General features: G+C 41.6%; 1 protein-coding gene across 2 annotated transcripts in view; it reads right to left on the bottom strand.

Annotated features, from left to right (window-relative positions):
* Positions 1–8355, bottom strand: part of LOC143359335 (nephrin) — a 331551-nt gene extending 323196 nt beyond the window's left edge. For both annotated transcript variants that reach the window (XM_076797228.1, XM_076797229.1), the window contains exon 1: positions 8119–8355. The gene's annotated coding sequence lies outside the window, so the exon portion shown is untranslated. The remainder of the gene's footprint in view (positions 1–8118) is intronic.
* Between the last annotated feature and the right edge of the window lie 6345 nt (positions 8356–14700).

The raw sequence follows: 14700 nt of genomic DNA, 5'->3' as shown, positions 1-14700 counted from the left end.
ATGAATTTCGCGAATCGGCCACGATAATTTGTCCAATAATATTTGGTTACTGCGTGAATAAATTAGGTACCGTACATTTCACGACTCATTACATTTTCATCGCGCAGTAATATCAATTGCGTTTCTATCTTCGCGGGACTCGTCCCCGCTCCGATCCGGCCTATTAATATTTCCTATTTAATCACCGGGAAACCTATTAGCCGGCCCCGTCGTAATCATTTTTGCGGGAAAAGAAACGGTCAATGCGTACGCTCGGCGGAACTTGCGGACGGAGGGAGAGAAAATTTATAATCGTTAAAAGTTACCCGGACCCGCTACAGTGCGCTCATTCGGGGAACTTTTGTTCGAGAATATCCAGCCGGGAACTTTTCGAAATTCGTTTCCCGGCGAAATCATGGCCCGACGCTCCGGGAAATACACTGCCATAAGTGTCCGACCACTTGCTGATTTTTCGATGAATTGATCTACTCTAGATGCACGTACAGCCGGTCCAAAAAGTGCTCCGACCCTCGAGAAATCCACGATGTTTAATCCGTTGCAAATGCGTGAAAAATAATCGTAGATCAACAAATCCGGTCTCGTTTGAAAGCTTGAAGACTCTACTTTCGCACACCGTTCTTCATTTTCTTCCACGAAATTGTTTACATAATGTAGTGGGCGATAAACTGAAGACCCTTTTTCTTAAATAGTTCCATGAATTGAAATTTCTGTAACAATTTCGAAAAATTTTTTTCCTCGGTAAATCGTCCACAGATTTGAAGATCGAGGCCTCCTCTTTGCTGCGACACCTCAAACATTGATGTACGATTTTTTCTCGCCGTTTGACGCAGCAAAAATGGGGAACAAATCAAATCTCAAGTACATTTTTCAATTTTTCCGTCCGCATCCAACGGTTTCCCAAATATCATCGCATCTTTCCATTCATGCGATTTCATTCTTCCATCGTGCGCAATTTTTCCTCTTTTTCAAGATCCTGCAAATAATAACCGTCCTCGAGCGTAAGTCTTTTTTCCATCGGAGAACATAACTGTGTTCCAACTTTTCTTCCGTTTGCACACGAATAAATTCCACTCGATCGTTGATACGTTTCTGCATATTAAAGATGGCTCTCTTTCCAATTCTCCTACACGAATGTTCTCGGATTGTTGCAAAATGCGTTACATCTTTGCAACACCTGTTCCCCGTGCAACTCGGCGCGTTAACGTGGAATTCTCCGCAACTATTAAAATTTCACTGCGCGATCACTTATGGTCCCTGGACGATCTAGCGCCCTTTTTTTGCCATAATCTCCACAGGATGTTTCCAACACATCTCTGATTACAGGCTTCCAGCTATTAATTTTTAGACTTTCGAGCAACTTCTTTTCCGAAACTCACGGTTCTTTTTATTTCTGGTTGTTCACACTATTTCGTATTAAACATTGCAATTTATTTAATGCACTATTGACGCAACACACGGTTACTCACGATGGTATTCCAACTGAACCCTTCCCACAGTCTTTTTCGGACATCGATTTAACACTAAAACTGACTATTTTACATTACTTTATAAAACTAACAAGAATGTGGTATCCAAATTTTTAGCCATTTTTTAAATAACATGTACCTAAAGAAATACATTTTTTTAATAATTCCTCATGGATGCATCTTTAGAATCTTAGTAATTGCAAATTAAAAATATTAGGACCCGCCATTTTGGCGTAAACCTAGTGTTAAAATCAATTTTTAATTAAATCAATTCCTATTTTATAGACATTTGCAGTTTCGTATGCTGTTAGCTCATCTGCTAGTTGACAACATATTTTTGTAATATTCATGCAGAAGAAAGATGGAGATGGAAAGTTTGCAACAAATTGCATTAGAATGTAGGGTGTCGGTTTATTTAAAAGACGATCCAGAGAATGAAGGGGTGGAAAAGGAAAACTGGTCAAGAAATTATAAAATTGAAATAAAAAAAATATACGGATATATTTATACTATTATCGAGTCTATCCAAATGAATAAAGAAGAGAATAAATTTTCATTTAACACCTGTTTGTTGCAATCGAGGTAGAAAATGTCGCACGAAGATCCACGGTATAAATATACAAAGGATACATTTGCATTATTTCGAGTCTATCGAAATGAATAAAGAAGGGAATAAATTTTCATTTAACACCTGTTTGTTGCAATCGGGGTAGAAAATTTTTCGCATAAAGTTTCAACAGCGTAAATGATTGAGAATGCGCCGGGGGTGTATGCCGCGAAACAACTGGATTCGTTGCAAGAACTGAAAATTGTTATTCAAGAAGGGTAGAGCGCGATTTCTATAAAATTTATAAGAAACACCATACGGAAGCTTACGAGAAAAGGATATAGAAACTAACCGAAAGAAGAGAAAAATGAACGGGCCAGTGAAGCATGAATAAAACATTTGTTTTTGAATGAAATTATCATTTTTCTTCGCCATGACCTATCATTCTGTCGCACCTCTTTCCAAACGTAAACGAATATGATTCCCGTGGGACAACCTGCACCGTTCCCGAGTATGTTGTAAAGAAGCGATAATGCTCTTCATCATTACATGCAAAATGAGAACCAAAGGGGTAAATAATAATAATTATTTACGTGCCGAATTCACAAAAAAACTGAAGAGAAATCAATATTTCACGAATTAATATTTCCATTTCGTCGAAACACGCACCGATCAGCTGATCGGTTCGGATAATCGAGGTTCCACTATATCGCCAATTAAACGCGTAAACGGGATCCGAATGGTACCGTGTTTGGAGTCGTTTCAATCGGGGAAATGGCACGAACTGTGCCAAAATATCAGTGCCATAATTTTCAAGACACACATTGAAATATTTGATCAGATAATCATTGCTTGCTGGGAGGACACTTTCGGTGGAAAATCGAGCCAGGAATAGAATCAAGTAGTAGAATCTAGGAGTAGAGAATGAGAATCTATCGGTTGAGCTGAAGTAAGGTCACAAGCTTCTCCGATTAAAAACCGTCTCCAAATAAATAATAATAATAAATAATCTTTGCTTGCTAGGAGGACACTTTCGGTGGAAAATCGAGCCAGGAGTAGAAGACTAGACACGCAACAGAACCTATCGATTGAGCTGAAGTAAGGTCAGAAGCTTCTCCGATTAAAAACCGTCTCCAAATAAATAATAATAATAAATAATCTTTGCTTGCTAGGAGGACACTTTCGGTGGAAAATCGAGCCAGGAGTAGAAGACTAGACACGCAACAGAACCTATCGATTGAGCTGAAGTAAGGTCAGAAGCTTCTCCGATTAAAAACCGTCTCCAAATAAATAATAATAATAAATAATCTTTGCTTGCTAGGAGGACACTTTCGGTGGAAAATCGAGCCAGGAGTAGAAGACTAGACACGCAACAGAATCTATCGATTGAGCTGAAGTAAGGTCACAAGGTTCTCCGATTAAAAACTGTCTCCAAATAAATAATAATAATAAATAATCTTTGCTTGCTAGGAGGACACTTTCGGTGGAAAATCGAGCCAGGAGTAGAAGACTAGACACGCAACAGAATCTATCGATTGGGCTGAAGTAAAGTCACAAGCTTCTCCGATTAAAAACCGTCTCCAAATAAATAATAATAATAAATAATCTTTGCTTGCTAGGAGGACACTTTCGGTGGAAAATCGAGCCAGGAGTAGAAGACTAGACACGCAACAGAACCTATCGATTGAGCTGAAGTAAGGTCAGAAGCTTCTCCGATTAAAAACCGTCTCCAAATAAATAATAATAATAAATAATCTTTGCTTGCTAGGAGGACACTTTCGGTGGAAAATCGAGCCAGGAGTAGAAGACTAGACACGCAACAGAACCTATCGATTGAGCTGAAGTAAGGTCAGAAGCTTCTCCGATTAAAAACCGTCTCCAAATAAATAATAATAATAAATAATCTTTGCTTGCTAGGAGGACACTTTCGGTGGAAAATCGAGCCAGGAGTAGAAGACTAGACACGCAACAGAATCTATCGATTGAGCTGAAGTAAGGTCACAAGGTTCTCCGATTAAAAACTGTCTCCAAATAAATAATAATAATAAATAATCTTTGCTTGCTAGGAGGACACTTTCGGTGGAAAATCGAGCCAGGAGTAGAAGACTAGACACGCAACAGAATCTATCGATTGGGCTGAAGTAAAGTCACAAGCTTCTCCGATTAAAAACCGTCTCCAAATAAATAATAATAATAAATAATCTTTGCTTGCTAGGAGGACACTTTCGGTGGAAAATCGAGCCAGGAGTAGAAGACTAGACACGCAACAGAACCTATCGATTGAGCTGAAGTAAGATCACAAGCTTCTCCGATTAAAAACCGTCTCCAAATAAATAATAATAATAAATAATCATTGCTTGCTAGGAGGACACTTTCGGTGGAAAATCGAGCCAGGAGTAGAAGACTAGACACGCAACAGAATCTATCGATTGGGCTGAAGTAAGGTCACAAGGTTCTCCGATTAAAAACGGTCCCGAAATAAATAACAACAATAAACAACAATTTCCCCGGGAGACGGTTCCAACCGATCCGATTCCTCGCCGTAATGTGTGCGAGCACAGGGCCCGCGTCGCGGCGTGTATAATCAAGGGAACGACGTTAACAAACAGTTAACGTTCCTCAAGCGCCGTCGAAGTTGCGCGATAACAGCGCCGACGCGTGTCAAGGTACAATGTCAAAGATTCCGCGATAGCATTCGAGGCTGTGCAAGAGAGATCGTTAGCGCTCCGGGTTAACGACTGGTTTCGCGAAGCAACTCGAGCCGTCGATCTCCATGAACGCGGCAGAGAAAAAAAGAAAAATAAAGAAAATAGAAAACTGATTGGTCGCATTTCGGGGCTGGATGGCGGTAGCAGTAGCAGCAACAGCGGCGGCGGCGTCGAAACTTTCAATTTCTGTTTATCCGCGCTCTTCGTTCGCGCTGAGAATTCAAATTGATTTATCCGTGGTCGGGGGCACAGGGGTGGTGTTCGTCACTGAACCACCGTTTCCCCACCCCCAGCCATCCCGAAATTGAGATACCGGGATCGAGGTCTGTGCGGGCGTGTTTCGAAACACCTGTAGGCCAGGGTGGAACCGCGCGGCGAGGGGTGGGGTCCGTGTGTGCGTGCGGGAGGCCCGCGCGAAAAGAAAACACGCACGCTTCTTTGACGCGGCGGCCAATCGGCGCGGATTAATTTGTCGGTAGAAGTATCGGACCGACGGAAATTCCGCGCGCCGCTGGATCCCCAATTACTAAACGGTCGACCGGGAAAAAACTCGTTGAACTCGTTAAGCCGCCGGGCCGGGCCGGGCCGGGCCGGACCCCGTCACCGATCCCGGCAGAGTCCTCGCCGGTGATCGCGGACGCTGCGTCGGTATCAACGGCCGGAGATTTTCGAGCGGAGTCACGTCCCTCCTGGCCCCCGGGAAAACCTGTTCGGCGAACCCTTCGGCTCGTTCTGCGGAAGAAATCGAAACGGAAACGACCCAGAAACGCCCGCCAGGAAAGCCAGAACTCGCGAGATCTGCTGGCAATTAGTCTCGCATACGAAATGCCCGATTTTTGATTGTGAAATTAAACAAACGGAACTTTGGTTTTTGATAGATTTTTGATGATTTTTCCAGATTTTATGGTGAAAGTCGAATTTTTTGGTCATTCGTGTTCTCCGTTTACAAGACGTCCATTTTGTGGCCATTTTTCCCGTGAAACAATTGCACGGATCTTTAACCCCTTCCCGTGCCACTTAGGCGTCAACGACCGGTAAACAGACCAGAGTGATGCTCGAAAACTGTTGCAATACTAGCCGAAATGTAAATACCTGTAATATAGTCATTCCGCGAGTCTCAATCGTGATGTTTACGTATGGGCCGAAATCTTCATCACGAGTCAGACTCGTTAAAGTACGGGTTGGGGTTAAGCAAAAATTGGGAGAAATAGGAGGTTTTTTTCTCCTTTGACAATTTTAATCAAGTGAAATTAATACATCGACCTTCTAAAATTCTTTCAATTTTTCTACCGTTTTACGGTTCACCTACTCCTATTTGTCACAAATGCGTAAAATCCAGAAATGAGTTCTATGTGAATGAGTTTAACCTCCTCTCTGTGTACTAATATATTCTAACTTTAACCACGGACAAGGGTTGTAATTGCGCCCCATACATTATTGGCGCAAACTGTGAAGAAATAATTCTGTATTTGTGTGAATTTTGATTTTTAAAAGGTGAGTAGTCCTCCTAGAAAATCTTTGGAAATGTTCCACTCTCGCCAGCTTTTTATTTCCTGGGGTGCACCACGGAGAGAAGGCGTTAAAGATTGAGCTGTCGAGGGTGCAAAGTCTATCAGTTTCTCGGGGAGTATCGTGTCAAATTCGACAAGTTGACGTAACAGATAAAAAAGGAGGTTGAAGTGATGTTCGTTTCGAGCCTTTCCCGCGAAGTAATCGAAAAATTTTAGGCGTTGAGAGCGCATAAACCCGGAGCCGGCGCGCGATAATGTCGAGGATCGCGGTAGCGAGCGATCGATTCGAACAGTCCCGTTTTACATATGAAATTAGTCCGTAGATTTATTACAACGATTACGCGCGAGTTATTCATGGCAAACCCTTAACACCGTTCCCAGATTTATCGATGGACTACATCTATCCGTTTCCCGCGGTTGTTGAAAAGGAGACGTCGAGAAACGGAGACCGCGGGGTTCGGAAGAGCGATACCCTTCTATCAAGGGTGGGGGCCGTTCCAGCCCTTCCCGTTCTTGTCATGCTACGGCTGTCTTAATTGTCTCTCATATTCTTCCGGTGCTGGTACAAAACATTACACTGCGCGCCAATTGGACGAACAAGCAACAAAAAGTGAAACGATCACGGAAGAATGGACGTAGCTAATCAGCTTAGCAATCAGGCTAGAGCTGTGCATAGCCGTGTTCAAATGGGCCGGTTAGAATAGCGAGGACCAGTGCAATTTCATTAATTCTATATACAATTCAAAAATTTAGTTTGCCTCTCGAAACAATAGCGAAAGAAAAAGGAGGAGGTGACATGGAGGTAGCTAATCAGATTAGAGCCGTACATAGTGTCCAGTTGAAATAACAAACCAATACATCTCGGTCAAACCTAACAGGTGATTCGAAAATTTATCTCGCTTTTTGGAAACAATCGCCAAAGAAGAAGTTACGATACAGGTAGCTAATCAGCTTAGCAATCAGGTTAGAGCTGCGCATAGCCGTGTTCAAATGGGCCGGTTAGAATAGCGAGGACCAGTGCAATTTCATTAATTCTATATACAATTCGAAAATTTAGTTTGCCTCTCGAAACAATCGAGAAAGAAAAAGGAGGAGGTGACATGGAGGTAGCTAATCAGATTAGAGCCGTACATAGTGTCCAGTTGAAATAACGAACCAATACATCTCGGTCAAACCTAACAGGTGATTCGAAAATTTATCTCGCTTTTTGGAAACAATCGCCAAAGAAGAAGTTACGATACAGGTAGCTAATCAGGTTAGAGCTGCGCATATCCGTGTTCAAATGGCCCGGTTAGAATAGTGAGGACCAGTGCAATTGTATTAATTCTATATACAATTCAAAAATTTAGTTTGCCTCTCGAAACAATCAAGAAAGAAAAAGGAGGAGGTGGCATGGAGGTAGCTAATCAGGTTAGAGCCGCACATAGTATCCGTTTGAAACGGCGAACCAATACATCTCGGTCAAACCTAACAGGTGATTCGAAAATTGATCTCGCTTTTGGAAACAATCGCCAAAGAAGAAGGTACGATAGAGGTAGCTAATCAACGTAGCAATCATCTGCTACACATATCTGAAATAATCCGGTTGAAACAGTGTACCGGTGCAATTTCATCAATCCTAACGGATGATCATAGCCACCGGGTAGCACCGTAAGAGCTTGGGGGTTGTTAAATCAAAAGAGTTGAACGGAACGGTCGCTCCCACCCTCGGCAACATTTTCGCGACCACGGTTGCGCGCACCCCCGAAGTGGCCCAGCAAGGTAACAACGATACGCCAACACGGTAAATCTGTGTGCAACTTTCGAGGATAACCGGTCGGTCCCTACGACTATGTCAATAGATTCGGCCATCGTTGTGTTAATAGTAACAATCTTCGTGTAACAACCTTGATCAAGTTAGCGTTTTCCAAAGGAGCGCGCGCGCGCGCGCGCGCTGACCGAAAGTTCCCGGCGCTCTTTGTCGTTCGCACGTGAAGAACTGTAGCGGATGATCGCCGATGATCTGTCGACGAATTAAAACACGCGTGATACTGCGGTATAGTTGTCACCGGATAGTCGCGGACGCGCGAACGCGATAGTACAAGCCCGGCAAAAGGTACGCGTACGCTCGCGACGATCGCGGGCTGAACACTGGCACGTCGCGTCGCCCGGACTTTTAGTTCCTGGCGCTACCGAGAAGCGTCGCGACGCTTCCCGCCGCCCCACTACTCCGGGTGTTCAGCCCTTGGTCCGTGCAGGCTAGCCGGCTCCTTCGAATCGTGCGGCACGTTTCATGGTATCCCTCGTTCTCATCCTCTCTCGCGCTCACCCTCTCGTTGCACTCACTCCTAGTCTCTCTCTCTCTCCCTCTCTCTCTCTGTCTCTCTCGCTGGGTCTGCCCTCTCTTTCTAATCTTCTCTCGTGCTCTCGTCGTCCTCTCACCCTCGACGTGGCATCGCTCTCGCACTAGCCCCCGCGCCATCGCCCTCGACCCAATCCTTCTCGTATTTCTATTATCAATCGCCGTGACGCCTCCTATCATCACCTGCATCTACTCTCTCTCTCTCTCTCTCCCTCTCTCTCTCTCTCTCGCTCCCTCTCTCTAGTCATACGATGCGACGATTCCAAACTCGGTGACGAAAAGGTGGCAGGCGTTTATGGTTTTGTGGGAACTTCCCAAGGAAGTTTGTGGGTCAGGGTTCGGTGGAGTTCGTGCAGCATCTGTAATCCCTGCAGAGGTAGAAGAGGTGATGTCGTAACCGGCGCTCAAAAGTACGCGGATGGTTCAATTCAGCGCTTCAAAACTGTTATAGTATCGGTTTCGGTTCTCAGAACAGGAAATTTCGGATTGCTCTCACGAAGAGCCGACATTTCCAGCTAAATCATTTTCAATATGTGGAAGCTGGTAGGTCGAATAATGGCGAGTACAGTGAATTCTCGATATATGTCGCCAAGGCTTGGACGATAAACGTCGCGGAAATATCCCCACCTCCGCGGGGTACACCTCGAGAGGTGTCCGAGGCCACTCGAGCTTCCCCGCGGTAGTGGGGAGAATCCCGCGACGTTTATCGTCCAGGCCTTGGCGACATATATAGAGAGTTCACTGTACATATGGAAAATTATTTCGATAATATCTCGGTGATTATTCGATTATTCGATTATTCGAAGGTCAATACATTCGTAAGCGGAATTTAAATCCTGATATATTGTTGTACTATTTTTTTTTTTTTTGTTATGAAATTTAACTGGGAAATTTCATAAAAAGTTGTGGTGGGGTACACCTCGAGAGGTGTCCGAGGCCTCTCGAGCTTCGAATACCCCGCGGTAGTGGGGAGAATCCCGCGACGTTTATCATCCAGGCCTTGGCGACATATATAGAGAAATCACTGTACATATGGAAAATTATTTCGATAATACTCGGTGATTATTAGATTTAGGACACACGAAGGTCAATACATTCGTAAGCGGAATTTAAATCCTGATATATTGTACTATTTTTTTTTTTTATGAAATTTAACTGGGAAATTTAGTGTTCAAATACTTTTTGAATCGACTGTTCCTCATACAAGAGAAATAGTGACTGCGAATCTTTATGCAAATTCCAACTTCCGTGAATTATTTTGTTAAAACCGGGGACCAAGTTCAAATTATTTTTTTAGACAATTTCTCACGGTAAGAATCCAGTAGGAATGTCGTTAATATTTGTTGGTACATGTTTTCTTGTATTTGTATTATGTATGAACGTGTAATTTATGCAGAAGGTAATTAATTCAGCTTCTCTTTCGTATACTAAAACATTTTCAACACCGCGGTAGTGTTGCGATTGTTTGCGAGTTACACTTTATTGACGAAATAATCAACCAACGTGTTTATATATCGAGACTTGAAAACGCAATATTCTTTCTGGCGGCGGGGGAATGTGAATTAAAGACAATTGCACTCTCATGCAGGATAACGACCCGTGAGCATACTACGTTCAATACAAGAATGTGGATCTTACACAATGCACCAGCATATTTAGAAACTCCCCCGCAAACGCCGGATATTAATCCTATTATGCATTCGTGGAATTACCCGGGACGTAAAATTAGAAAACACCGAAGTTCTACCGAAACGTGATGGAGAAAAACATATTCTCTCGCGGACGAGTGGAATAATATTCTACGAAACTTTAATTTTCGGTAGATTATATTTTTCTAGCAAACATAATTTAAATTATTCTTCTCTCGTTCGAACTTTCGTACGCGTTCATCGCACAGAAATACTGTTCATGTAGTTCTGTTAATTTGCCCATTTTTCTGGTTAATTTCGCAAATTTCACTGGTGCTTAATATTCGGTAAATTGAACAATTTATTATTCGCGATACGAACAGTGAGCAATATAATACGCATCGAGTATGTTACTTGTTTTTATCACAGAAATATTGTTCAGTTCAAAGACAGAATTATTAACGCTAGAACTACCGAGTAATAAATACAGCTGATGAATATTACTTTGTAATAATGACAAGACTACATCCATTCAAACCTAATACCATTTTTATTCTAACATGGGCTTCAATGAAAAAGTTCATTCAAAAAATTCTGATGAAAACATTTTTATGATTTCAGTAATCGTGAAAGAAAAAATTAGGAACCAGTCATTTTGACTGGTTCGGTAATTCTAGTGTTAAACAAACTAATTTTCTTCTATATTTTCTTCATCCGAAATACGACGAAAGCCGGTCCCGGGCGATCGCCTTATATCGAAAGAAGATTCTAGCGACATATCGGCGTGGGTCAGAAATGACTCCGGGGTAGGCCTCGCAGGAGACTTAAAAGAATAGAAGTGGTGTTTTATTATAAAACGGTCCAGTGACTTTTGAGTTACTCTATATAACTTTTGGCTCGTTAAAACGGAAAATCTGAAATTATTAATAAATGTCCATACAGCTCCTGTATCTTGCAATCAGTGCAGACAATTTTGATTTTGTATTTTTTAACGACGAGGCTACATAGTTCGGTCTACATGTATGGACTCATTGTTTCACGGATATAATTATCGAATAAAGTAGAACTTTTTGAAAAGCTTGTTCGAAATTCATCGGTATAGGAATACTTTCTGCGTCCACTGTACGCGAACGGTGCTCGCTCGATTTTGGTGTACGAGTTTCATTAATCTTCCCGCGGAATAAGATTTCCCTTGTTCGTAAATAGAGAGACCTGGCCCCGTACGTTTAGCCGGTAATGTATCTGAAGGAAATTATTCGGTCAGCGATTTCGATTTAGGTGGGCACATGTATTTCCTTCGCGTACAGTTGCGTGGTAGTCGATCCCTTGTTAATGCTTTCCTTCTTGCGCACGTGCGACGTTATTATTCCTTAACCCTCGTCCGTCTCCCGCTTTTCTCCGCGTAATTTGTCCGTCGGTGTCAAATTGACAAAACGGCAAAAGACAAATGCGACGGAAATACGAACAACCCTGCGAATTTCTTCGTTACAAACGGTACTCGAAACTCGAACGAGTCTATCCGTTCCCAATTAACTAAATGTACAACATATTGTTCATTCCAAGCCGGCGGAGAATGTGTCGCATCGATGCGAAAATATGAATAATTATTTCCGTGAAGAATGTTCGCGCCGTTTATAAATAGTCAAACGAACCGTACAACACGTTATTTATTCAGAGCCAGTGTCAAACTGACGCAATGATAATGGTTCGATGCGACGGAAAGATGAATAATTAACTTTGCAACTTGCTCCCTTGAAAATGGCACTTCGGAATAAAATAAGACCCCACTCGCGTCGCGCGCTATCTATTAAAATGACGTGCGGAGCGCATTATTTTTATGGTATTAATGAAAAGTGTGTCAAATCGAGACAATGGCGTAAGATCAATGCGATTGAAAGATGAATAATTAACTCTGGAAATTCATTCCTTAAAAATGGCATTCTCGAGTAACATCGAATTATTGGTGCCGTACAAATTTATCGGACGACATGTAGCACAAACTATTCATACAAAATCAATGGAAAATGTGTGAAATTGAATCGATAATGGAAGTTCGATGTTGGTAATGGAGAGATGAATAATTGACTTTGCGAATTTCTTCTCTGTGCCTGAAGTAAAATAATAGTATTTCTAAACCAATGAAACGAAATGTAGGACACAGTATTTATTCAGAATCTGTGAGAAATGTGTAAAATTGATACAATGGTAAAAAATCTCTGTGAGTTCCATTTTTGAAAATGGCACCCTACGGTAACCACAAGCTTATCGATACAATTGTAAATTGTAAATTGATACAATGGTAAAAGAGCAATATTACAGAAAATTGAATAATTATCTCTGTGAGTTCCATTTTTGAAAATGGCACCCTATAGCAACCACAAGCTTATCGATACAATTGTAAATTGATACAATGGTAAAAGAGCAATATTACAGAAAATTGAATAATTATCTCTGTGAGTTCCATTTTTGAAAATGGCACCCTACAGCAAGCACAAGCTCATCGATACAATTGTAAATTTTAAATTTGATACAATGGTAAAAGAGCAATATTACAGAAAATTAAGTAATTAACTCTGTGAGTTCCATTTTTGAAAATGGCACCCTACAGTCACCACAAGCTCATTCGCATCGTTTGCAAGCTAATGAAACGATGTATAGAGGGTACTATTTATTAATCAGTGAAAAATGCTTGAAACGGCGAAATTATTTCGAAATTGAAAGAGAGATAAAATATTTGTTCCACCGCCGCTTCTGCGTAAAGTCAGCGGCAGCCGAAATTTCGTTTTACGTTCGAGTTCTCCGAGAATCCCTTTGTGCAAAAATTTTGTAACGTGATACAGACTAGTTTTCGAGACCACTTCTACACACAGTGGTGTTGCCTGTACGTGTGTGCGTGTCTGTGCCTATGCGAAGTTTTATGAAATTCCACTTACTTGTCTTCGCTCAACGTTTGAACTATTTGGCGCGAGTAAACAAACGAAAATACCATTTTTAATCCCGCGAACATCGATACGCCGCTGCGACCGGGACATATTAATTTAACGCGACCCGAATCCAATATTTTAACTATCAAATTTCGAGGAACTAACGCGCAGTTTGCCATTGGAAGACTTGTGAAATTTAATAGTAGAATTTACCGGCGGGAACTTCGGTTTTTGATGAGTTGCAACGGACTACCGGATTAAAAAGGGCTTGTAAACGACGTATCCTATCCACCGGAGTTCGGCTTTGCCAAATTATGTCGGCAAGTCCGAATTGCATTATCACAAACGATGGCTGGATGTCTGTTCGAACCTGCGGTTAAATCTCACGCGCACGCACCTTGTCAATCTTTAGGTGGACATATACATATATGTCATTTCGGTGATCGTTATCCAATTCTCCATTTTTACTGCGAGATCCAACTTATAGCCTCGTTTGGATAACTCGGACCGTCCATTTTCTTTATTTTTCCTTTTTACGTTCCTTTCCTTCTGGAATGTTTCTAAAAATAGCCGGAATTTTTTCGCGACTGAATATACTATAGAGTTGAAGATGGGTCGTTAATTATTTCTCTGGGAAACTTTCACGAACATATTCGGGACGTTTCGCCGATTAAAATGATACCAAACACGACGTAAATTGGATCATTCGAACTTTTTTAATCCTCAATATTGTGGAACCTCGATTATCCGAACTAGTCAGCGGATACCGGAACAGTTATTTTACTACAGTTCCAAATTAAGTTTTTCTAGATTCATGTAACAAATCGTGTTGTACCTGTATCTTCAGATTACATTTACTATTTAAATGTGAAATTCATGCTTGGATATCATTAGTTCGGATAATCGAGGTTCCACTAAATCGTGAATTAAACCGGCAAATATGCTTCGAAGTATGTCGTGTTTAGACTCATTTCAATCAGGAAAATGTCACGAATTATAATAGAAAAATCATCATCGTCAATTCATTTTTGAGTTTCCGAGATACTGTCGAAAGCAATGTTCTTAACCTTTCAGATTTTTGCACAAAACACATCGTAGTTAATAGAATAAAAAATCGTACAATACGAAACTCCGAAGATATTACAGGAATTTAAGATTATTATTACGTTATTGTTAACTCGTTGAAATTGTCAAAAGACGTAAAATATTTTAATTTAACTTCCGTTCCATACGATTGTCCTCGAAAATTTTTATTCCGCATAAAGGATCCACAATCATTTCATTATTCGGTAAAGGATAAGCGCGCGTGGTAAAAAAACACGTAATATCCGAACGACTATACGCATCTTCGTTTCAACGAAATTTCCATTCAATCCTTGCGTCCGGTAATAACTCGAAAAACTTTCGAACTCGCATAAAAATCCTCGGCCCGCTAATAACCGCAATAAAGTCCCCCACATTGAATTCCACCTAGATCGCTAACACAGTGCTTCCCCGATTCCTCGTTCGCTAATTTCGCACGGGGGGGGGGGGGGGGTAGCAATAGAGCGGCTCCTAAGCTGGATGAAACTAATG

This window comes from Halictus rubicundus, chromosome 11 (genome assembly GCF_050948215.1).
Source record: "Halictus rubicundus isolate RS-2024b chromosome 11, iyHalRubi1_principal, whole genome shotgun sequence".
NCBI lineage: Eukaryota > Metazoa > Arthropoda > Insecta > Hymenoptera > Halictidae > Halictus > Halictus rubicundus.
This window is presented reverse-complemented; position numbering and strand designations above follow the sequence as displayed.